The following is an 11,793-nucleotide window of genomic DNA, read 5'->3' as shown; positions in this document are numbered from 1 at the left end:
ATTTTATGCTACTATTCCTCATATTTCTGATCTGAAATTCATATCCAGTTTAAAACAAATCATTGAACAAGAAATTCCGTGTCTCAAGGTCAAATTAATATCAAACAATCCTTGTACCATAGGTTCTTTTTTAATTTCAAAGATCGCCTTCAGCCCTTCATGAGATCCAACGTCATATATAAATTTTACATGCCCTGGATGTCCAGGTTCTTACGTTGGATCAACTCGAAGGTTGCTGAGGGTTCGATATTGCAGTCATTTTAGGTTTTAGTTTCCGAACAGGACAAAGAATAAAGCAACCTGAATTTTCTAAATATCAGGAACCATGCTTTTAATTGCAAAATTGAGCTTCAGAAAGAACAGTTCACAATAATAGATCATGTCAAACATCTGATCACTTAACTACCCTCGAGTCATTATATATTAAGAAACTTGTTCCTTCTTTGAATGGTAATACTTCTTCAGCCACTCTACACCTGGCATAGTTAACGTCGTCACCTGCTTTTGACGACAGGTCATTCCATCTTCTCTCCTCATGGACGGTTAGTGTTTTAGGTGTTCTCTCTCTTTTTAACTGTTTTTACTTTGTACTTTGCTTTTTTTTTGGTTAATTTTAAGACTATTTTAATTCATGTAGTTCTGTTTGTGTTTTATGGCTTTATATGTATTTATTTGTCTTATTGCTCTTTGCAGACTGATGATGCACAGATGTTTTATGTGCGAAACGTTTCATAATAAACTTCATCATTTTACAACTGGTATCATGGGACACCCTCTGAAGATTCGTATATAATTTCTCCACTGAACGATTTTATATATATATATATATATATATATATATATATATATATATATAATATATGTATATGGTATGTATGTATGTATGTATAACTGAATCACGAAAGTTAAGAACGTGATAAATCCATAAATAAAGATATATGCCACGAAGGAAAATAAACGACAGAGTATCTGCGAGACCTTTCGACGTTCAAACGTCCTTTACTAAGCAGATGAACTGACATACATGAGGAAAAAGACAAAACAAGAAGATTCGTATAACTGACAAGTAGGGATTATAAAGAGATTAGTACCTAGAATCCAACACACCTGGAAGATGAGTAGCCTTCCCAAACAAGCATAAACAATGAGTGCAATTAAAAGTTTAAGACGATCATCTCAGATACAAGGACAAGACAATTAAAGGATTATTGGTGACAGCTATTCAGAACTTTGGTAAACAAAACCATATTCACAATACATGTTAGACATACATTACAACGAAGATAACTCTATGGCAATTAATTTTTATTTAAGTTTGTAATTATATCTTTGAGGTCATTCTTAAACATGTTAGAAATACAAGGGTCTAAATGAAAAAGGCCACAACTAACATTGAAATTACAATGAAAAGTAAGTTGCATTAAAGCAGATTCTAAAATTTCGTTATAAGACATCTTTTGACCTTGCAATTACTGAACTACCAACCTAATTTATTTGTGGGTTGTTTTCACTTGAATGAATATTGCATTAGATATTTGCCCAGTTTTTACAGAATATTTATGCTGGCTTAGCCTTACTTCTAGGCCCTTGCTAGACTGTCCGAGATAAAATAATGGGCAATCCATACATGGAATTTTATATATTAGGTTTTTGCTTTCTCTGGGGCCATTTTTTATTAACATTCCTTTTAGTGTGTTATATAGGAAAAAACAAGGTTGACATTAAAAGTTTTTAACAATGATTTAATGGTTTCAAATCCGTTAAAATAAGGCAAACTGAGAATGTTCTTAGAATTTTCTTTCTGCATGTTACTTACACTATAAAACTTTTTGTGGGCTTTATTATAACAAATATCTAATATATGTGAAGGATAGAATAAATCTTTCCGTATTTTTCTTATGTACTCAATTTCTTGATCCAAATATTGGGGACTGACAATGTGCAATGCTCGTAAAAACAGAAGAAAAAATTGATATTTTTATGTTAACCCTTAAACGCTGACTGGACATATTTTACGTCGACATTTTTTGTCTCTCGGGTGCCGACTGGACATCTTTTACGTCGACATACAAAAGTTTTTTTTTAAATTCGCGGAAAAATAGTTTTAGGCCTACCACCGAAAACTCTTGAATCACGCGCCTTGGGGGATGCTGGGAGTTCACGGATCAAGGTGTTGTTTTGTTTACAATCGATACGCAGGCGCGCAAGCGCGAATTTCTTTCTTGCCGCACTAAAAAGTATCTGACACATCTCGGAAATTAATTCGTCACTTTGACATAATTTTTGTACCATTGTAAATTAGCCGTTACATGAAGTATTATATATGTAAATGTGCGCATTTTTATGTAGAATACAACAATAAAATACTCAGGATTGTAGCTTTTATCAGTTTTAAGATATTTTCATATAAATAACGATAATTGCCAAAATTTCAAACCTTTCGGTCAACTTTGCTCTACCGAAATGGTCGAAAAAACGCAATTGTAAGCTAAAAACGCTTATATTCTAGTAATATTCATTCATTTAACTTAATTTTGCAACTAATTGGAAGTCTCTAGCACAATATTTCGATTTATGGTGAATTTATGAAAAAACTTTTTCCTTACGTCCGCGCGGTAACTCTTCCGAAAAAAATCATACATGCGATTGTGGTAATGTTTGCACCATTTTAAAATTTTTATTAGCCGTTATATAAAGTTTTATATATGGAAATGTGCGCAATTTCATGCACAATACAACTAAAAACAACCCATGGTTGTAGCTCTTATCAGTTTTAAGATATTTTCATATAAAGATAATTGCCAAAATTTCAACCTTCGGTCAACTTTGACTCTACCGAAATGATAAAAAACGCAGTTGTAAGCTAAAACGCTTATATTCTAGTAATATTCAAGAATTTACCTTCATTTTGGCAACAAATTGGAGTCTCTAGCACAATATTTCGATTATGGTGAATTTATGAAAAAAATAACATTTTCTTTACGTCCGCGCGGTAACTCTTCCGAAAAATCAATACGTGCGATTGTGGTAATGTTTGCACCATTTTAAATTAGCCGTTACATAAAGTTTTATATATGAAAATGTGCGCAATTCCATGTAGAATACAACTAAAAATAATTGAAGGTTGTAGCTTTTCTAATTTTTTAAATATTTGCATATAAATCACGATAAATAGAAAAAAACCACGTTCGGTAAACTTTGACTCTACCGAAATGGTCGAAAAACGCAATTGTAAGCTAAAAGTCTTACAGTCTAGTAATATTCAGTCATTTATCTTCATCTTGAAACAAATTCGAAGTCTCTAGCAAAATATTTAGATTTATGGTGAATTTTAAAAAAAATCTTTCCTTCCCTCCGCGCGCGGATTCTCCGCCACAAATCTCCGAAATACGTACGTACCATTCTCGGAATATTTGCTCCGTTTCATATTAGGCATTTCATAGAGTTTTATATATGAAAATGTGCGCAATTTCATGTAGAATAAAACTAAAAATATTTGAAGATTGTAGCTTTTCTTATTTCCGAAATAATTGCATATAAAAAATATATATATATTCGACATTCGGTCAACTTTAACTCGTCAGATATGGTCGAAAACTGCAATTGTAAGCTAATACTCTTACAGTATAGTAATATTCAATTATTTGTCTTCATTTTGAAAGTAATTGGAAGTCTCTAGGACAGTATTTAGAATTATGGTGAATTTTTGAAAAAAATATTTGTTTACGTCCGCGCGTTACGAATTCATGCATTATTTTGTGATAATATTTTCTCTTGTGTTGCTTTGATCGTTTTACAATGTGTTATATACCAAAATGATTGCAATTTAGTGTACATTACAACGAAAAAAAGTAACTTGTTACCTTTAATTGTTTTGCGCACAGCGCAATTTGAATACAATTATATATGAAATTTCGTTTTTGCGCTATCATATATCGCATTATTTATATATGATAATGATAATTTTTTTCATTTCTGATGGTTGCATACTAAACTTCAGGCAATGACAAAAAAAAGGAGCCAAAAATGAACTCTTAAGCTTGAAAACTAAGCGCGCTGTGATTTTTTGAAAAAAATATTTTTTCCGCTTCCGCGCTCACTCCGAAACCCCTGCGGCATACGGGTGACAAATTTTTTTTTACTGCTCCGGCGTAAGAGGGTTAAGATGGTGGCCTGAGAAGAAATGAACATAAGTTTTTGGTTGGTTTCCTATAAATAGTGAATTTACATTGAAATGGTTCTCTATGTAACAATACATCAAAGAAGGGAGGCAATTGTCTTTTTCTAATTCTAGAGTAAACTTAATCGATGGTACCTGGTTATTTAATTTAGAGAATAAATCATTTACATCAATACCGACAGGCAGAACAGCTAAAATATCGTCAACATATCTATACCACTTTACAGGAATATAAATGATATTAGGTAAGTAGCGTTTTTCAAAGAATTCCTTGTACAAGTTTGAGAGTAGTGGTGATAAAGGATTTCCCATTGCCATGCCAAATATTTGTTAATAAAATTCACCTTTGAATATAAACTTACAATCACAAATGCACAAATTCGTGAGTGAAATAATGTGACTTAAAGGTAGAGGTAATTCATGCTGAGTTAGTTCATTACTAAGATATTTTAAAATAGAGTCTATAGGGACTTTAGTAAAAAGAGAACATACATCAAAACTAACGAATCTATCAGTAGAGCAAAGAGCAATTTTGATCAATTTATCAACTAAATCTAGAGAATTATATATGTGAGAATCGGAGATGGTTCCAAGTAACGGGGACAAGATCTTATTGATATATTTCGAAAGTTTATATGAAATTGAACCAACAGTACTGATAATAGGCTGCATAGGGTTATTTTCTTTGTGCATTTTGACTAATCCGTACAAGTAAGGTAGCGAAGGAGATTTGACTGACAATTTGCGGGGTTGTTCTGTTTCATCTTTTAAGGATATTTTTCACTGTGCTATTGAAGTTTTTTATGACTTGATCAAGGTGAGTTTTTGTCAGTTTTTTATAAGTCACATCATCATCCAATAGGGCTTGCATACGTGATATGTAGTCAGCTTTTATCTAAAATTACTATACTATTTGACTTATCAGCTTATGTAATGTGGATAGCGAGCAGGGAAGTTACTTTCATGCTTCCTCAAAATCATGTTAACATGATTAAAGGTATTGTTTACGGAGCTGCCAACGTTAAGCATGAAAGTAAATTGGGTTGGTAGTTCAGTAATTGCAAGGTCAAGAGATGTCTTATCACGAAATCTTTTAGAATCTTCTTTAATACAACTTACTTTTCATTGTAATTTCAATGTTAGTCATGGCCTTTTTTTATTTAGACCTTTGTATTTGTAACATGTTTAAGAATGACCTCAAAGATATAATTACAGACTTAAATAAAAATTAGTTGCCTTAGAGTTATCTTCGTTGTAATGTATGTCTAACATGTATTGTGAATATGGTTTTGTTTACCAAAGTTCTGAATAGCTGTCACCTATAATCCTTTAATTGTCTTGTCCTTTTATCTGAGATGATTGTCTTAAACTTTTAATTGCACCCATTGTTTATGCTTGTTTGGGAAGGTTACTCATCTTCCAGGTGTGTCGGATTCTAGGTACTAATCTCTTTATAATCCTTATCTGTCTGTTATACGAATCTTCTTGTTTTGTCTTTTTCCTCATGTATGTCAGTTCATCTGCTTAGTAAAGGACGTTTGAACGTTGAAAGGTCTCGCGGATACTCAGTCGTTTATTTTCCTTTGTGGCATATATCTTTTTTTGTATATATATGTGTGTATATATATTATATTGTATATATATAACCTATATACATAATTGTATTATATATAATATAATAATAAAAATATATATATATTATTTATATATAATATTATATAATAAATAGTTACATACATCCCACAATATATTATGTATATATATTAATTATATAATATATATATAATCTATATAATATGTATATAGTATATATTATACATATAGTATATATGTAATATATATATATATATATATCTATATATATATATATAGATATCTATATATATATATATATATATGAGTTATGAGTTAGTTAAAGAAGGTGAAAGTCAAAGATAAAAATTTCAAGTTAATTAGTTTTGATGCCAATTCATTGTTTACAAAAGTGGCCATTGATGATCTGGTACAGTTTCTACAAGAAAAAATGAATTATATAAATATTTGTATTTCCCACCATGTTTTTATTAAGTTGTGCATAGGTGATAATAAGTTTACATTTATTGGTTGTTTTTATAGACAGATTTTTGGTTTGGCAATGGGAAGCTGTTTATCTGCAAAACACTTAAATATCTGTTTGGAATTTTATGAAATCAGATACCTACCAAATATCATTATGTTTACTTTGACATGGTACAGATACGTCGACGACATAATATGCCTGTGGCCACGGGATCGTGACCCCTTGGAGTTTCTATAACTTTTGAATAGTCTGGTTCCATCCATAAAGTTCAAATTGGAAATAGAACTGAATAAAACCTTACCATTATTGACACAGTCGTTATGAGAACTGACAACATTTTTAAATTCAAAGTACGTATACCAGAAACAAACAGAAGTGAATGCTTTCATTCATAATTTTTCCAGCCATCATCCCAAGATGAACGAACAGTCTTCTCAAGGATCTTTTTACAAGCATATAGAATTTGTGATCCTGAATTCTTAGAAGAGGAAATTCAAAACATCTATGAAATTGTGAGAGAATTGTTACCCAAGGTATTTTATTGATAGTTGCCTCCAAAGTGCCAAAAAATCATTTTATTGTCACGAAAGCTCAAGTAATTTTGAAATTGAAAATATTTTAGTTTTGCCATACCATCGTAAATTTTTATCAATTGTACATAGCCTGAAATGTATGAAAATAAATGTTGTTTTAGCAATAATTCATCTCAAGAATACGTTGTTTTGTAATATATCAGTAATGCCAACAGGAGGTGTGTACAAAATTAACTGCTCTGTTTGTAATTTGCCTTATACGTATTGGACAATCTGGTAAGGAACTAAGTAAGAGAGTTACACAGCATAGATATAATGTACAGGTTGCAAACAGTTCAAGTGCCCTTTTTTGTCACATGAGAGACTTTGAACACCCTACAGACTGGAATTCAGCTAGTTATTTTTAGAAGTTCATCAATGCATGACAGATTGTTAGTTGAAGGATGCCCCATTAGTTCTTTTAGTAACATGAATATGAGCGATGTTTTTTTTTAAGATGGACGAATTGTTGAAAAGCTTTATTCTTGATGATTTAAAAGTTAAACGAGTTGTTAGATATTTTACAAACAGATAGTTTTGTACTGTGATTTTGTAAGGATAGCTATAAGAAATAATAATAGATAGGGTAGCATAAAAACAGAGAGAGAATATTCAAAGAATCCAGTTGGGCGGAGAACTAAGATCTACACCGCCTAAGGAGGTGGTGCCAAATTCGAACCGAGGGTGGCTCAATTTGAGATTGACAGAAGAAGCCAGAGAGGACTGGCAGCCTGTACTTGTAACTCTAATTCTTTGCACAGTAAAGAAAGAAACTGCCGTTCGTCTCATTCAAACTTCTCCTGAGAGACTAAAGACTTAGCCTAGTAAGATTACTGATCCAGAACTAACATTACGAAGAAGCATAAAGTTAACAAAGAACCAGACTGCAGAAGGAATTATCATGAAGAAAGAAGCAGGTAAGCAATGATATAACTTGAACACGTTACTCCACAAAAAAACGTACTACATAAAATTGGTGCACCACATACGTATGACATTTTGTAGTAACTGCATATTTCCGGTAAGTACGATTTTTGTTTTGAACAATGTTTATTTGTATACTTAAGTAGGTTGTTGACTTGTTTCATTGTTATTTGTGGCCTCATGTTGCTTTCTTGTGTAAGTTGTTCTCTTAAAATTGTTGAGTACCCTAAAGATGACTTTAGAATAAAAGTTGAAAGTCTTGGTACCTCCTTTCATTTTCATGTGAGGATCTCTTATATATAGTATATATATATAAATAATATATATATATATATATATATATATATATGTTACGCATAATGTGAATAATTGCCTAATGTGAACATTAGGCAGAAAAATTGCCTAATCTCCATATTAGGCAATTTGTTTTGCACAATGTTGACAATAGGCAAATTACTTGCCTATTGTCAACATTAGGCATGATTTTCAGATAAGGCGAGGGTATTTTGCCTAATGTGAATTGAATGACGAACCACTGTAACTAGAGTGTTGTTCGAAACTTTGGGTCTGTCACTTAAGCCATTATCCTTTGGTCAGTGTGCTACGCTGAGGGTCCCGGATGTCGATCATGGTCCAACAGATCCCAAAAATCTGTTAGTGGTCGTCCTCTGGGAACAAGATGAACTATACACTGTAGGTTGTCGGGAAGGAATTCTTGGACCAAAATTTACAGCAGCTGATCTATAAGTGCAATCAAACAGCCCCTGATAAAGTCTGAAGAGGTTCCTGATATCTGCCTATCGCTTAGAACAGCAACAGCAAGAACCACTGGTGGGCAAAGATATATAAAGTGCCAATGTACTACTCAATGTACATCAGGACGATGCAGCTGCCTAAGAAAAAAATTTAAATGCAACTCACGCGATCACCCGGGCAGATCATGCAAAAATTTCTGATTCGACTCAACTGAACCCTGAGATCTATTGACTTATTTCTCTTTTACTGATATTGCATTAATTATGTTTGTGTTTATTCAAATAAATTGGAATTCTTTAAACTGCCTCTACATTAACCCTGTTGCATTCTCTTGTAACCTCCCGAGGGTTGTCTGCAGGATTAATTGCCATTTCTACACTAAACCATAATACATGTTTAGATTAGGCAGTCGTATTCACATCGGGCAAAATTGAGCTGCATAATTTGAACAACAGGCATATTTGGCCTAATGTTAACAAATTGTAAACTTTATGCAAACTGCTTGCTTAATGTACACATTAGGCAATTTTCTGCCTAATGTTCACATTAGGCAATTATCCACATTATGCGTAACATTTATATATATATATATATATATATATATCTTATATATATATATATATATAAATATGTATTTCTATATATTATTGTATATATATATATAATATGTATATATATATATATATCTTGTAATATATTATTATATATATATATATGTATATATATATATAATATTTATATATATATGATATATATAGTATATTATATATATATATGTATTATATATATATGATATATATATTATATATTATTAATTAATAATATATTAAATAATAATATTATATATATGTATAAAATTATTATATTAAAATTATATTTATATTATATTATATTTAATTTTATAATTGTATATATATATATATATATATGTATATATAATAATAATATCCTTTATTTCGGTTCAAGACCATATACAATGAACATACAAAATACACAGTAACATACACAATCTAGATATATGAGTCAACATGATAGGAAAAATTAGTAATCTGGCAACTTATCCACCAAAAATAGCCTGAGGTAGCATAAAAAGCTAGTAAACATAATAATGGTAATAGTAATAATATTGGTGGGAAAAAAATGCATTGAGAGTTATAAACAGTTAGTGCACAAATTATATAGCTTAAATTTCACTAGAGACCTTATGTGGTTACAGAAGTCTGGTCCAGAGGGCTAAATACATAAATTGAATGTATATGATATATATATATATATATATATATATATAATAATACATATAATATAATATATATTAATATATATATATATATATATATATATACATACATATAAAAATATATACATATATAATATATATATATATATATATATATACACATATACAACACATATATACATTATATATATATATATTATATATCTATATATATTATATACATACATATAATATATATAATATAATATATATATATATATATATATATACATACATATACACACACTATATATACATTATATATATATATATATATATATATATATATATATATATATATATATATAAAACTTTAACTTGATAGTAATCACAGAAATAATGAAAAAATAAAATATCAGCAATAAATGTAATAATGACAAAATCTGCAGATGACATCTTGCTAATACAGAGATTAAGTCCTTTAGGGGACAAAGGCCTCATTTTCCCATCTTTCCCACAATTTAGATCTTCTTCTTGCTTCACTCCTTAGGATGCTTTGTATGAGCGAGTTGCCGCTGTTTCTAACTCGGGTTACCAGGGTGGACATTGTTCGCCTTACAATTATTTTCAAATTGTCCAGGTGGTTTTCTAAGAACATCTGTGTGGCGGAGTGGTAGCGTGGAGTGTTTGTGAGGCGTCTCAGAATGTCATTGTGCACAACAGTGATACGTCTCATGGTCTCTCGGGTATAGTTCGTCCAGAGGGAACACCCATAGATACTGTAAAGGTGGGTACACACGTGAGAGCCGAACCTTGTATGTGTAACTGAGTTACGCATATACGGTTACAAGGTGTCAAAATGTCGAGGACGAACCGTAACCACGTTAAGCACGTAACTTCATTTCAATCCACTGCGATCATCAGTCTGTCTCTGTCCGGGTTGTTTACCGATGATGGCCACCATGCAAGTAGCAGCTGCCGTATATTTATATACATTATTTAACGAAGATGAAGCTAAATAAAAGATGGTGGCAATCAAGGTTATATACTAGAAGGGTAGAATACAGTGGTCGGGAATTACTCGCTGACATGAGATTCCAAGAAGTTTCTGGCCACAGTAAAGTCTGTTCTTCGTAATAACTAATAAATTGAAGGGCCTCCTCTTACTCATCCAATCAGCCATGGTATACATATACGTACTGACTGACCAAAACAAGGGACTCTACTATGGACGGCCTTGTTCATAGTCGGTGTTAACAAGTTCAGCAACCTCTGTTGTTACGCGTGTAATACAGGTCCCGTCCACACATGGCGTAACGTTCAAAGAGACCTCCCTTTGATTCGGGGCCCAAAAACCGACAATTGGCGGGACGGAGGGCGAACGGAGCCTCGAACCTTGCGGGTTCGAGGAACCGTCCACACTTGCGTTTTTGTTACAAGAATCGGTTACAATACAAGGTTCGGTTCGCACGTGTGTACCCACCTTAACAGTACGAGCGGAAGAGCAGCAGTTTCACGTCTCGGTGACAGAAGGCTAACCTCCTTGCAATCATGTTGCCAGTTGCACATAGTTTACGACGCCTCTGTTCAATGTCTGCCGTATCTTTTAGGTCGTCGGTAATAATGTGACCCAAATACGGAAATTCGCGCACAAATTCCAGCCGATGGTTTCCGAGGAAAATTTGTGGTTCTGCAATATGCTTAAGCGATCTCGGGAGCAGCGACATGCACTGGGTCTTGGTTTCGTTGTAGATTATATCAATTCCTCTGCATATTGGCGGCAAGTGTCGATGAGTCGTTGGAGGCCATGCACTGATGGGGAAATCAGAACCATATCGTCGGCGTAACAGAGGTTGTTTATAGTTGTTTCATTGACAGTGCATCCGATTGGGAGTGAGTTCAGTTTGACATTCAAGGCATCTGTGTACGTATTAAACAGGTATGGAGAGAGAATGCCCCCTTGCCGAAGCCCGTTTAGGGAGCCGAAGGTGTACGATAATACGTTGCCCCATTTGACACAGAATTGCTGTGTGGAGAACCAGCAATGTAAAATGCCAATTATATATAGGGGTGTGCCCCTTTTATG

The sequence above is a fragment of the Macrobrachium nipponense genome, chromosome 1 (genome assembly GCF_015104395.2).
Source record: "Macrobrachium nipponense isolate FS-2020 chromosome 1, ASM1510439v2, whole genome shotgun sequence".
In the NCBI taxonomy this organism is placed as follows: Eukaryota; Metazoa; Arthropoda; class Malacostraca; order Decapoda; family Palaemonidae; genus Macrobrachium; species Macrobrachium nipponense.
Note: the sequence above shows the minus strand (reverse complement) of the source record.